Below are 15,636 nucleotides of genomic sequence, written 5' to 3' on the forward strand. Positions count from 1 at the left end.
CTTTGGCAGCCCAGTACAAAATCGCGCCGGTCGACCGGGCAACCCGGGTGCGAGAGTATGCGTTCGGTTAGTCTGGGTGCGAGACTAGCGTGTTCTGGTCTATAAGCAGCTGCGCTTGCCTCTGCTAGACACTCACGAGGTGAGATGCCTCCTGGAGACAGAGCTGCTCGTTGGATTGAGAAGCGAAGGTTGCGCCGTGCTACAGAGGCTGATTTTCTAGGTGGCTTTGGCTCAACTCTTGCAAGATGGGCTGGGTGGGAATCGAACCAGGGTTCCCGGAGTGTGAGACGGAGACGCTACCACTGAGCCACGAGTACGATGCTTCAAAGCTGTACAAAAGCGCCTCTAGTGAATGCGGTGTTGCCTTAGAAACGAGCTGTTTCTAAGGCTCAGGCATGCGTCGCTTGCTCAGGCGCACATTTCGTTGCCGCGCCGAACGCTGCGTTACTCGACGCCCACCGCGTCCAATGCGGGGCGCGTAGTCGCTGCACCGTAGCCCATTGTCTTACACGCCTTGGCGGGTCGACGGAAACGCTGTCGCGTTCCACTCTTGAAGGCGAAGCAGAGTAACGCATGAGTTGTTTCTTCGTCTAGCCGAACCAAATATAGCCAAGCAACAGCAGTTCACCAGGCTAAACAGTGGTTCAACAACTAAAATAAAGGCTAGTATGCTTCGCATCCTGGGCTTAACCTTAGCTAGGCCACAGCCATTTTTTTGTACCAGGTAGGTAAAAAAACAATACAATATAATTACTGCTTTGCCATGAATTGAGGTTCCTCGCTTCCGTCAAACGATGCCGTCTGCACGATATCTACGCGCGCAGACGGCCCTAGCATATGTGTTATGGTTTGTCTCGTAACTCGGCGACTTGGCACAGTGTTCGAAGAATGAGAGGATGAGCACACTTCGGCGAAAGAACTACTATTGTGTAGTGGGTTGCATAACCGTATACAGTAGATTGAAAGGTCAGGCCAAGCTCTCGCTCTTCGGAGTCCCTAAAGATGAAGAACGTACGGCGACGCGTGCAGGAGCTCATTCTTCACCGCACGGACTCCATTCGTGAGCTGCACTTTGATGCAATGTACATACTGAGGCATTATGTGCATATCATTGAAGGCCAGAAAGTATCTACACAGCGTGGAAAGCCTGTGCTTCGGTCTGTTGCGGTACCCACAATCCTTTGCTGTATTTTCAGGATTATCTCTACGAGCAGCCTACACCCGAGCATCTCACGCGAAAGAGAACCACCTCATATGTAACAGATGAAGGCCGGTCAACAAAGAGAACGCTCCCGCTCTTAGTTGAACGGTCATTCAGATTGGAAGCATGTGTCAATTGAAACCTGCGCGAGCTCGAAGACATAGACAACCGATAACATGCTTCCTATATAGACAATGTGTTTTGCTTTATTCACCCAGGGGGTCTGGAAAAGCAACTACATCTCAGGCGTATATGACGCACAAAAATAGGGAAGAAAAAGGCTATTCCGTAAATATCTTCAAAACCCACAATTAAACTACAAAAAATGTGCTGCACGTAAAGAATAATGTGACCCATATAGGCTCCCTAAATCTCATATCGCTGCCGTTATTAGGGCATCGGGGAAATTTTGTTAGCATTCAATATATCGCCTTGAGAAAGGAAGAAAACAAAGGTTTACGAATTTTTATTTAACACCTAATTATGCCCCACAGTTCATTAATTCCTGCAACTCATCCCATTATGGCACATGGTCCCCATTTCTTCGGAATATCAGCTATGAATTTCGTTTTCTCATGACACAGTGAAACACGCACATAAGGTAAGGAAAGCAAACTGCAAACGCGATCCATCTGACTGCGTGACTCCAGCTAATCCAGACACGGTCATCTTCGAACGCAACTACAACGCTGCGCTCGACCGCGGCCGTGCTTTTTTTTTTGTTGTTGTTGTTGGGCACGCTCTTCGACCGGCGCTGCCGCGGCCTCCGCCGCGCGCGGGGGCGTGGCCTCCAGAAGAAGGCGATGGTGGCGCCCTCTGGATTTTCAATAACAAATGCCTCAGCGCGGAGCCCTCGCTGGACCCACATCCGAATCTAGTACACTCTATGCCAAACATATCCAAGCCACAGAGTTTCTCACTATAACACCTAGAGGGTAATCTGGCGCCACCGTCTATGCGAGTTTCTTAAGGCGGCACCGTGCCGTCATGGGAATGACGGTATATGTGTCTGCGAGGCTCGTGTTGGCTGGTGTTGTAAGAGGCTTCGTCTAAAACGTGGATATGGCTACGCAAATAACGCTTTCTCAAAGTAAAATCTTCATAAAATGTTTCCATTCACGCATATTACATCTTTACTCACCCACGATGCACGACCAAGCGAAGAAAAGCTAGAACAGACGACCAACTGTTTCAAAGCGAGCGCGAACCTTGTCGTCTGTCCTCCAACTTTAGCGGCCCGCTGATACTTTTTACGTAACGTGTGGTCGTACACACAATAACAAGTTCTCATAGTTAAACAAAACATGTTTTCGCGTAATAATAAAGCTAAAACAGCTTTTCACGTGCTGTTCTAGTAGAAAATGAATCATTGTGACAGACGGAACGGTACTTGCCAAGCGCGTCTTCAAGGCGTCTTGTCTCTACGAGAACGATGCCAATCCGAATCCACAATATACCGGCATTCCCATGCTTACCACAGTGCAGCAGCGCCAGATTTCCCTCTAGGTAATGTAGTGAGAAACCCTATGATCCAAGCCAACAATATGTTAACAATCATGCCGTCGGTTTTATGCAAAGAGGTTACGTATTTAAACTTCTGGAGTGACCCTCCCATCCGCCACCTACGGGAGCGCGTGAAGCCGCCGGGGGCCACATTGTTAGAGGAAAAGGAGCGCAGACACAGTACGTGGTGTAGGGGTTGAAGGACGGACTTCGGGATGAAAACCAAACTTGGGAGGGTTTACAGAGAGGTGAGAGTCAAGTAACAGTCGTACAGTCATTACGGGCCGGCAGCAACTCCGGACGCTGCGGCCCGCGGCAAGAAGTTCGAGAGAGGTCAATCAAGGGAATCAGGGAATGCTTTGGTCTCTCTGGAATGCTTCTTTTAAACCCTTCGAGGACTGGAAGTCGCGTCATGTTCGACCAATGGGAGAGTCCGCTCAGATGACGCCATTTTCAGCCAATGGTTGGCGCCCGTATCGCGTTGTCACACCCGGCGGCTCTCTGCGGTCTTGCCTCGCAGACTTGTATAATGCGCTTCTTCAAAGGAGGAGAAGTGGGGGCGCTCATGCTCCATTGTCCGAGGGCCCACCTGCTCCCGGCGCTACGGCCCCGCAGCGGTAGCAAATGTCTTCTTCAAAGGCGATGAAGAGGGATGATTGGGCTCCATTGTCCGAGGGCTCCTCTAGTCCCGGCGGTACGGCTCCGCTGTGGTAGCAAATGCCTTCTTCAAAGGCGAAGAAGGGTGACGATTGGGCTCCATTGTCCGAGGGCCCCTTCTAATCCCGGCGGCGTACGAACTTGTTGGCACGTGAACTTGTTGGCTCGTGCGCTCCTCTGGAATGTGCTGCGATTCGATGTGGTCCTGGGGAACTCGAAGTAGGCGCAGGAAACAGCTCCATATCTAACAGTGGCTGCGGTATACGCACGACGCAACCTGTGCTTGCGGTTCTGCGATGAAAAAATAAAACGAAACCCCTTTAGAAAGTATATCAGTCCGCCATTGTGTGTCGCTGTTGTCAAAAATAAAATATCATGATGGTGGGTGCCTTGTGTTCTGTGTACAATATGTTGCGAGAACTGAAAAACAGTCGTTTCGTGTTTTCTTCATTCTGTAACCTGCCGCGTGCATCGGCGCTGTGATGCCCTTTCGTCGATACGTGGTGCCGGCCCGTATTGACACAACGACATGACCTTTAAATATAGTATCCTTACGTCATTTCTTTAAAAGAATCACTATTTGTGTAAATGAGCGTTTTTTGGTTTAAACCTAGAAGACAAGAAAAAAATATTCAACGGTATACAGGTCTCACTTTTGTCCGGCGTTTCAGTTCTGGCTGAAAAGAGTCGGTGAAAGCAAATATACAATAAAGCTAAGGTGACCCACAATCTGCACGCAGCCGCAAGCCCTACATGCGCTCCATGCAATGAGAATAACTTACCAAAGTTAAGGTCATGTGTCAGCTGGCGGCTCAGGCAATCTTTACTTTTCTTTTCGTTTCGGCATCCGTTCTGCCTGCGTCTGCGGCAAGAACGTGAAGTGGGAAAACAGATAAACAAAAATTGGTGGAGGCAGGTGGTAGCGTAATGGTTAGCGTGCCCATCTCCCTAACGCAAGATGGTGCATTTGGAAGATGGGCTGGAATCCCGGTGGTGTGTTTGTGAAGACAGCTTTCTGTGCCCTCTGGTGACTGCGAAGCTCAGAATGAGGTGGCAGCCTGACGACAACGGTGGGCGTCAACGCGACAGAATAAGCGGGCGTGCAAGGTCACCCCAAACGCCGAAAGCACATTCAAAGGAAATACACTATGCTCTTGCCGACAAAGAAAAAAATTACCGACGATTACGTTACTTCCTAATGCGAAATTTGAGCGCAGCAAATAAGCTGTTTCACCTTTTCGATAGATTGAGGCAAAGAAATCGAGCAACACATGTATGCGCTATCACAGAATTTTTTTTTTATTTTTCACACGTATTCCTTTAACAAAGACTCCACTAACAGTTCTTGACAGTCATGAAGGAAGCTTTGTGGTCGGAGAAATAGACTGATATATGTTCGACTTGGTACACCAATGCTTGATTCTCAAAGACGTTCACAAAGACGTTCACAACTGGGCCCTTAATGCCATATTGGCCTCCGCCGTGCATCAGTCGTCGCACTTGCATGAATGGGATTCGCGGAGATACGAGTCTTACACTCACCGCATTAAGTTGTGGAAGGTGCGCTGGCCTCGAGGGATATTTGTAACCGTTTGTTGTCGAAATAACAACCAAAACAAGCGCGAACGAGACCGACCCAACAGAACCAAACAGGTGCGGGCGAGAGCTGTGGCGCGAGCAGACGATAGTACGAAACGAGCGGATCGGCTGAGACCAGACACGAGTGCGCATCGAGCCGTAAGGAGGGTCCGCATGACACCAGCATCGCGCGCGCACGTCACTGAAGGGGCCGCTCTCATTGGTCTCCGCCATTCGCGGCTCGCGTCCTTCGTCTCCCACTCCAGCGAAGGGGGGGCGGAGCTGGTTACGAGGCCGACAACGCCGACGACGACGCGAAACCCAGGAACGGACGCCAAAGAGCTGCGCTCTAAAACAACGTGATGAGTAACGAGCGGTGTTGTTGAGCGAGGCTTTAGACGGATAATGTCACCATGGATAGGACCATGCTCCAATCCCGGTGCTCAGCGGAAATATGCATCGACAGCGTGTCAACTAGCGTGTAATTGATACTTCATTATCATTATTCTTATCAGCATGAGTGGAACGCGCTCTCTGCGAGTACAGTGGAATGCCCGACCGTCCAGTCATTCTGCAACCAGCTGAATAGCATTTAGACGATGCTGTATGTATATGTATGTATGAATGTAATTTTTCTTTTTTCTTTTTCATTTACAATATACGGAAGTGCTATTTTCGCTTGCCTGTCATTACTATTTGTAGATTTCTTGCTGCTCAAGCTACCGAGCATGCGCGATGTCTTTCAGCATACCAGTATGAATGCAGCTCCTTGTTATCAATATCCCGTTGTTATCAATATGCTCTGTACAGCTTTTGCGGTTCAGCGAATATCCGTATTTTAAAATGTATTGAAATTTTGTAATGCTTTTTTCGTTGGAATGCTCTGTACGGCTTGTGTGGATCATGGAATATGTCTATTGCAATGTATTGAATTCTTGTAATGATTTTTGCTGTTAATTTTTGTTTTGTTCATCTGTATATCGCACTGTCCACTCCTGCCCAAGGCCTAAGACTAAGGCCGGCAGTATCCTGTAAATAAATTAATTAATTCAGGTCGTTGCGTGTTTGTGGTGTGTCTAGGAGGAGCGAGTAGTGTAAGAGATGACACTGGAGAGAAGGCGGTGAGCGAAGTCCGCGTAAAGTAATTGAGCATAGCCATAGTGAACCTCGACGCCAGGTTGAATGAAGCCTGCGACTTCAGTTGCTCAGCCGCCAGGAAGGCTTGAGTGGTAGCATACCGCTGGGCGTATTTGGTAACCACAGCAATAAACACATACTTTGCGGAAGTAAACAGAGGAAAGGGCCGGACGTAGTGAGTTGGCCACCCTTTTCGAGCTATGGCATAGTTTGAAAAATGAATGTGGCGAAGTATTACGCACAAAATAGTGTATGTCAACCAAAATGAATCAGCGTGGTCATATTTGCGCGACGCGCCATGGTGGCCTGCCACCAGGACATCATGAAGTTGCAGCGATGAGAGTTTTCACTGGGTACTTGGAAATAAATGCAGCACATCAGAGACGTCCGAGGGACATTTATAGGGTACAAGAGCACATCGCCCCTCCCCCCCCCCCCAAAAAAAAAGAATCAATCACGAACATAAGCTTACGAATAGGGACATCCTAAGATCGAGCACAACGGCGCTTGTTGATCTTGTTTAGGACAACGTCAGCATTTCATTCGGCGTTTATTTCTGAGAAAATGAGCTGAAGTTCTGTTGATTTGCATCACAATGGCAGGCGTAATCAGGCAAACATTGACAGCATTTCATTAGAGAGTGCCTGTATATTCTGTGGAGATTACGTATGACAAAGAAAACAAACACAGAAAGCTTTGCTTACATCGATTCGCACATACGTGGGATCCGCAAAATTTTTTGACCATCAATTTAAATGCTTAAAAATGGCGCTCATTAACGCAACATTTCCATTCACAGTGAGCAAAAGCGGCTGTCGTATCCACAGTAGAATTGATTTTAGTGGCTTTAATCCCATGGACATTATATCGTTGCCAACTCCCGTGGGATTCGAGTCGTCAAAATGGGATACAGTTGACAGGGGAATCAAAAGGTTGATGAATGGCAAGAAGGCAGAAGCTTGCACAAGACCTCAGGGATAAAAAAAAAATGATTTTTTGAGCAGCTTGGTCAGGGGGGCAAACAAAGGTTTCCACGTCTATTAAAAATCCTACAAAATATGAACAAGTAAAACTCTTTGCTTGGGCTAGTTGTTTGAAGCTAGAAGTACTAAAGGCGAGGCGCAGAAGACCAGGACTCAAGCAGAAGAACACAAATGGCGGCACCGGCGCCACTCAGAACTAAGTTTATTTCCGCAACAAGCCTCCCTTATGTAGGTTAATCAAGCCGGGTCACACACGAAACTTTAGAAGTAAAAAACAGCAATCTATCGACCACAATGTACCGTGTATGGTTTTGCTGCCTGCCAGGCGCTGCCACTCAAGCCTTCAAAGGCTTTGGCAGGCCTGTATGAATGTACTGTTTTGATCATTGGCAATAAAGGTATTATTATTATATTACTCAGGAATCGTATCTGGCACATAATATCGAATGAGCAAACAAGAACCACACGTGGATCAGCACGGGAGGCAAGTGATAGTCGGATACAACTTTAGAAAAAAGGGGACCCGCCGAGGCCCCGCCCAGATGACCGAAGCGCGACGACCGATTGCCTCCGCTACTAAAATAATCCCTCTCAAAAAATCGTGCTTCTGAAACGCGCAATTCTCGGCATAAATAAATACTCTTGTATTTTGATGACTGGTTTAGTAGAGCTCTCATGTGCTACAGCACATGCCGGATCGCGACAGAAAATAGTATATAGTCTTTTCCAAGCCAACGGGGACGAAAAACGAGACATAAAGAGTACCGTCTACGCTTCACTATCAAACTATCCACAACATAACACTCTTCAAACGCCTAAGGCCCAGTCAGTGATAAAACATGCACGACTATGGGAATAATGACCAACGAATAAGACGGAAAAAACATGAAAAAGACATCTAAGTACAGCGTGTGCGTCAAAACTAAAATCATTAATAGTCACTCACCTAAAAACTTGATAAAATATGTGACCGCGCGAAAAATGAACTACGTGACAAACAATGAAATGTACTGAAGAGTTGAACGATAAAGGCCTAAAGAACAGCGTCTGCGTCAAAAAAAGCAAACAAAAGCTTAAGAGCCACTAGAAAATCGTCAACAAATTAAAAACTACGTAAATAAAAGGAAGACAGACGGAAAAACCAAATGAAATCACTCTAACATGAGGCCTAAATGAAACCTGTCCTTTTCGCTAGTATAAGTGTGCCTGAGCGGTGACTCCATTTACTCGCCACATCACACATCTACACTGTAATTTAACTGGTTTCACCAACTTTCGCTTATATTCTCTCTACCCTACACTGCGACTTCGCCTGCCACCCGGGCCCCAGCTTTTCCTCTTTGTCCCCCGCTTCTTTCCCAATGTGCCGAGACGTGCTTTCACTGATGCTTACTGCTCCTTTTTCTCAATAAATGAAGGCATTCATCAATTCATTCTCAAGTTGCTGCAGAAAATAGCGCGTCTTCATCTCCATAACTGCCCTGTCCCTCACCTGGACTCTCCCATCGCGAAACAATGTTGCTGTGTTGCAAATGGCTGGGCGTCACATATACAATTTTCTGGGAATGGCCAGCAGCGCGGCGTGCAATTTTCGGTGGGTGTCGAGACAGTATATGAAGCGCCCTCTATTGCCACATCCACACTTAGCGCTCTGCTCCGTGAGCCACTATTAGCCGCTAGCGCGCAGTACGAAATGAGAGAAACCTATTCGGGCTGCTAGGGGGCAGCTAATTTCGGATTCGCGATGCGCGGACTTAAAATATATATTTCTTATCTAGGCCTAAATGACAGCGATATAGGCGACGTGAGTAACGGTAGCTCTTTGGTTTGGACTCGACGCACTTCATGCAGCACTTTCGTCTTACGCCTGTTTTCGAACGGGAATGAAAGGCAGGAGGGTAGCACGCCTTCCTGAAATGAAACATTCCGAATAACTCTTTGTTTGACGGTTGGACATATGTCGAGGCTCACCGATACGAACCACCTGCAAGTCTGTATCACCTTGCAAAGGGGAACTCAGATGAAACGTTGTCAAGCGGATAGACTTTTACTTATCATAAGGATGTCTTTGTCGAAATTTCTTAACATGAGTTGAAAGCCGACTAATAAGCATTTAAATTTTCTGTGTTATGAAGACCTCATGTTAATATAAGGTTGCTGTCATTTACAGCCTTCTAAATTACAAAGTGTGTTATGAATAACAAATTGTAGCGATGAATGTGTGAACGCAGATGCCAAGAAGAGTCCTAGTCCGTTTCCCAGTATTCACTCAGTGAAGATGGAGAACGTCTATGCTATCACCCGTTGTAGTGATGTGAAGAACAAAACACTTCCAAAAGAGTGAGTTACGAATATAACATAAAAGGTGAGCTTGCACTGGCAAACACTCAAAGCACAACGATGGCTGCGCGCATAGTAGTGCTTCCACTGGATATGATCTACGCATCAAGACATCGGTTCATCAGATTGGAATGCCCGTACATTGCAGCGCAATCTCGGGTCCTCAAATGTGATGGAGGATGTGCGCCAGTATTCGCTTCACGCGCGCAAGCTGAAAAAATAGCGCGCTTTCGCTATAGAATCAGTGATAACATACTGGATATTAGAAACACATTAAGGTGCGTCTTGAGCTAACTTTGGAACAGTGATCAGACGCTAAAAAAAGCCCCCCCCCCTCCCTCCCCGAGAAAAAGGAGAATACCATTGCTTTTAATATTAGCCGAAGCATAGTGCTCGTGCTAAAAAGGGCCCCCAAGGACTGCACATGTAGTGGAGCCGCCATGCAGAAAATTGAAGAGAGAAACACTTTCCAATTACTGGTATTTATCAAACCAGCATTTCGTGGTTGAATGCAGCCCTGTATTCCAGGTGCAATTCCACCACGGGTATTGTGCCGGAGCTCACATTTCATGTCAGCATTAATTGTCACAAAATCACCGCATTTTTTCTTTAGATCTTAACCTTAGACCTGCTGATGCTTAGTCCTGCTGATGGCACGAAACCGAGCATGATTCCACCAGCGCTCAGAAATCCAAACAGGAGCGTAGACAATGTTCTCGCACACCCTGTGCGATTTACGGTAGCGCTGAGAATAGTCCATTGTAAAGTCAAAAGTGCATGGTTGGGCACATGGGCTTAAGAGGAAGGTTTAGCTCGCATGCTCCTATCTAAATACATGTAAAAGCAGAATTCGTTTTTCTCGGCAACCACAGCGCGACATTTGATTGGGTCTGTTGCATTTAAAAGAAAGACTTAATATCTAGTGACTGGTGGTCTGAAATTTTTGATTGAGGTCACCAATTGTTTTATTAAAAATTGGCAAAAATCGAGAATTTTCAGAAAACGAGGCTATCAATTTACAACTCCGTAACTCAGCAACGAGACATGATATCAAAATTCTGTGAATTGCATCTAATAGTAGATCTAAAGCGGACAAAGTTTATGTTCCACATGAATCTAAAATAATTCAGTAATATAGAAGTACAGATCTTGCAGAACGCTCATATACAACATAACAAATTCGCGTACGATATAAATTGACATATAGAACTTGTCCGCTTTGAATGATCTAATGGATGCTGTTTACAGAAAGAACCGCGATATCTGTTCTTGATGCAGAGCTATTAATTCATAAACTTCGTGCGTTTATTATTTTCCAAATTTTGAATTTTTTATTATTCTTTTCACTAAATTCAGGCCCTAAGTCTAAATTCCGCTTCCAACCGTCGCTAGAATTTAACTTACTCTCTCAAATGCAACAAATTTCATTATAATTGGTCCAGGGGTAATCTCAGAAAAACTTTCTTGCATTTTACGTGTATATGAATAGGCCCCGTCGAAGTTCGAGCCGAGCTACAGCTTCCTTTTAAGCTCATGAAGTTGATTTGCGCCAAGATAACCTGTCCATACTTTCATACTTTATAAGAAGCCTACCGCACCACCAATGTGCCGGCTGCTTCCAACTGCACCAAACAAAACTATTAAACCAATAGAAGCAATGGTGACATCATTTTATCATGCGAGTGTTCAGATTTGTAACCTTTGGATGCGGAGTGAGTTGAGAAATTGAGTGCATAATTAACAAAGGTGCGTTAATTAACTTTTCACTAATTGATCTTACATTGCTAAAGAAAATGAGCAGCTTGGAGCCCGTCCTCGAGATTATGCAGCCAAGCGAAGAAATTTCGATTGAACATGCTTCTGTAAGACGCATGCGAACAAAAATTTAGTAGAAGTAAACGTTCTTGGAAGGCGTAAAGGCACGTTTATAGTCCGACGTTATCGGCGCGCGGGCTAGCGTCGTTCGCGGTCAGTCACGCTACGTCGGTTGCGCTGCGCCAGCCGAGATGCCATCCCCTCTATACTTCAAACCCGCCGTGGTTGCTCAGTGGCTATGGTGTTGGGCTGCTGAGCACGAGGTCGCGGGATCGAATCCCGGCCACGGCGGCCGCATTTCCATGGGGGCGAAATGCGAAAACACCCGTGTGCTTAGATTTAGGTGCACGTTAAAGAACCCCAGGTGGTAGAAATTTCCGGAGTCCTCCACTACGGCGTGCCTCATTATCAGGAAGTGGTTTTGGCACGTAAAACCCCAAATATTATTATTATTATTATACTTCAACGCGCGCGCCATAGGCTGCTATCTTCGGAGCATGCGCGGAAGGTTCGCCAAGCCGCGCGTCGTCCGCGAAAGGCGTCTGCGGAGTTGGTGCCTTTTTCTTCGCGCGCAATGCATTGTGGTGCGAGAGTTCCGCCGACTCCGACGCGCGAATGGCTCAGGAGCCATATCGGCGCCGGGCCCGTCGGGGCGCGTCGGAAGCCGCCGGTTACGTTGGCTGCGCCGGTGTTTCGCCGACGTGACGTAGCGTGCGCACGCGCGGGCGTTACGTCGGACTATAAACGGCCCTTTACTGACGCAGAAAACGAACGTATTCAAACTCACAGAACGGGGCAAGGAGGGACACAAGACGGGACACTAAGGAGGAACCACACACAAACTGTGCAAACAACTTGAAGCGCTGTTCCTTCTGTGATAATGAAGCAACGAGCCCGTCAGTCATTACTTGCAAACCTGTAAAGTCAACCTGACCTCACCTAGCCTTTTGTGATGCTGTCATCAATAGTTTGGCCCCGTGAGCATGTTCTTTGTGGCCGGCCAGTCCGCTTTCGATTTTTATTCACGCTGTTGTTTCGAAGGCAAGCAGTTGAAATTCTTATTGTCAATATAGCAGCGAACGTGTGCCGCCAAAAGCTTGCTTGGTTGCAGAAGCGATGCATGACGCAATGATCGTGCAGGTATTAGCCCCGAGAACGAACACGAGCGGCGCTGCGAGCGCCGCTCGCGTGACGTCAGGGCACGGACTCGCGCCTGTCGTCTGCTACAGTTCGGGCGTTGTCCGGGCGCGTTCTGCGGTGTTTTCGTTTGTTCGCCCTCGTTCTCTCTGCTTGTATACTTATGGTGGTCGTCTCAAATATATTTTTACGACGTCTTCCTTTGCGAACATTTATTCAAAGAGCTAATTTCTTAGACAACAATGCAGCTCTCGAAGGCAACGCTACAGTGCCAGCCGAAGCGACGCAGACCAGCCCACTGCGGGTTTTTCATACGCGGATAGACAATCGCAAGAGCATAGCCTATAGGAATCCAGTTATGATACCATACCTGCCGCGGTGCAGCAAGTATGTCACAAAGCTGGCTATATATGACTTCTACAGCAGTTACGTTGATTTTATTCCGCTAAAACAGGTTTGCTCACGACGAGTAGTTCATGGTATAATATCGAATTTTTGCATTTCCTCACAGAAACGCTCGGCAGTAGCACGGGGACTTAACTAATACTGGAGCTTAGATTCTACACGCCTCACTTGCTTCTTTAACTGCCTGTCAATATTAGGCGGTTCTTCACGTGTTTATTTTTTTTAAGCGGCGGAAATTTGAAGTAAAGTTAATGAAGGCTTACAGCTATTTACAGAGTACAAATAGGAATGTACCAATATATATTCCCTTTTCCGTGCTACACGTTCAACTCACCTCTTTAGAGCGCGTTTGTTAATGATTAATAATGTATGTTATGTTCCTCTTTTTTGTCTATGTTACCTAGTGTATATCATTTATTTATTTCAATGCCGCAGTGTGTTTTACATTGTTATTGTGGAAATATTTCACTGTTCTTTCATATATTGTATAACTGCAATTTTTTATGGCCACTATATAAATGTAATTTATATGGCGCTTGATGTGTTACCCCATGCAGCCATATTGTACCTAAGGGGGTGAGGTTACCTCAAGCCGCGTCTGTGCGACTTTTTCCCCTCATCCACCTCCACTTACCACTCCTCTGTACATGTGTGTGTGTAAATGGAAATTATTAAATCAAATCAAGCCCACTTGAGAAATTTACTGGTGCTTGCTGCTTGAGGAATATACATGACAAATCTGTTTGGCGAACTGACACAGGCTGCTCGGCCCAATTTTTCTAGTGAAGTATGCCTGCTGGACCGCATCGCTGCAGCCAGAAAGAAGTCGAAGCGTCAATGATTAGTTGTATGGGACATATTGAAGATATCGAAATTCCCCCGGTGGAGGGTCAGAAATCAAGTGAAAGTATATCAGAATCGGTTTTTATTGAGATAATTAGAATGATTACAAGTTGTTAATATTCAGGAGGAGGTCCCGGAGTCAAAGACTGCAATGGGACCTCCTTTACAAAGTCAACGTAATAAAACAAATGTACAGCAGTTTTCAACACATTGTTAAAAAATTACAGGTTTAGTATGAATACCATGATTGAAGAATTACATATGCGTAAATGTCATGAAAAAAAGCTCTGTAACACAATCTCGTTGACAACTGATGAAGTAACTGCGTAGATGACGTGACGAACACAGTAGAATTTGTTAACTCGAATGTATATGTGATACAAGAACAGAAACCTAACGGTATGGCAATGAAAATGAAATGAAGGGACCCTGAAAGAAATGTTATGAGTATGGACTAGGCATCAGTATTCGACATAATGTAATCTTTTAGCTGTTTCTTGAATTCGTGAATTTTAAGTGTTTTTATGTAAATTGGTAGTGTGTTCCAAAATGCGATAGATGAAAAATGGACGCTCTGTTTGCCATAATTAGTATGGATTTTAGGTAAAATGAAGTTCCTATTTATTGCGAACCTGGTAATATTAGTATTTAATAGAGAACACTGTGGTAACAAGCTATCGCGTCGTGTGTAATTGATTTGGCGGAACAAAAAGGTACCTAGATTATATTTAACGAGTTGTGTGACTGTAAGAATGTGATTAATTCGTAAAAGATATGAGGCGTTGTTATTATATGGGCTAAACGTAATTATCCTAATAGCCTGATTCTGTAGAATTTGCAATGAGTTTAAATGGGTTACGTAAGTGTTTCCCCAGCAAGTAACGCAGTAAATGATGTAGGAATGAATAAATGAAAAGTATAATGACAGTAATATTTGATGGTCAAATATGTTTCGTGCTTTTAGAAGTACCCTAATTCCGTAGGCAATCTTCTGTTTTAGTTTGGTTGTGTGTTCAGTAAATTTAAGATGTTTGTCTACTTCTATGCCAAGATAATTGCATGAAAAACTTGCAGGGATAGGACTTCCGCCTAATAAGATAGGAGGAATGGAGTGAAGTGCTCGTTGGTGGGAAGTGAATACAACAAATTTTGTTTTAGACGGGTTTATCTGTAGCTGGTTAGTTTGGCACCACTCCATCAGGCTGTGTAAGTCGCTATTAAGGTTAGATACTAAGGTTGTAATACATTTATTGGAATTAATAATAGTAGTATCATCTGCATAAAGTATATGCAAGGCTTGTGGTGCTTTCTTTATGAATGTTTGCGATTGGATTGGAGCAAACTTAATTTGCCTGCAAGGTTCTCTTTTATGTACCGACGAAGCGAATAGTTATCCGTTTGTATAATTGAATAACGCTGGATCGAGACATGGTGAGACAGAAGGTGCTTGAATTTTCCTTTTGTATACAGGAAATCTAAGCTGCGGTGTAGTAGCTCGAGAATGCTTTAGCCATTCCAGTTGGCACTGTAAAAAACATGCTTTATGGTTTTAATTCGAATTTGTCGTGAATTGATGGGTTTCGCGAACATAGCGTGCCTCGCCATACGGACAGTCGATTGCTACCGTTACGTGATCAGGGGTGTGTCTTATTGTCGATAAAGGCTACTGAGGGCCACTATGAAACATTTCATCACTTTCAATTGAGTGGCTCTCGATCTTAACTACGAAACTTTTCTCTCAGGTGATTGCTACTATGGTGTTTGTCAATTAACTATGTAAATACTCTACATGACGCGCCGTCGTGTTAGCTGCCATGAGCAATTCGTTTTTTTGGAGGCCTGTTTCAGAGGGGGATGAAAGTAGCAGCAAACTTTTTCATAAGAAATGCGCGCCTAACTATTTTTTTACGCATTAATGAATGGCTATAATTGAATAGAACAACACACCAGAGTAATAGGAATGTAGGTGTATGAGAGCTTCGCTGGGCAGTGTCTTTCTAAAATCAGATAACATGTTGACGCCAATTACCAAATTTT

This window comes from Dermacentor albipictus, unplaced genomic scaffold (genome assembly GCF_038994185.2).
Source record: "Dermacentor albipictus isolate Rhodes 1998 colony unplaced genomic scaffold, USDA_Dalb.pri_finalv2 scaffold_16, whole genome shotgun sequence".
In the NCBI taxonomy this organism is placed as follows: domain Eukaryota; kingdom Metazoa; phylum Arthropoda; class Arachnida; order Ixodida; family Ixodidae; genus Dermacentor; species Dermacentor albipictus.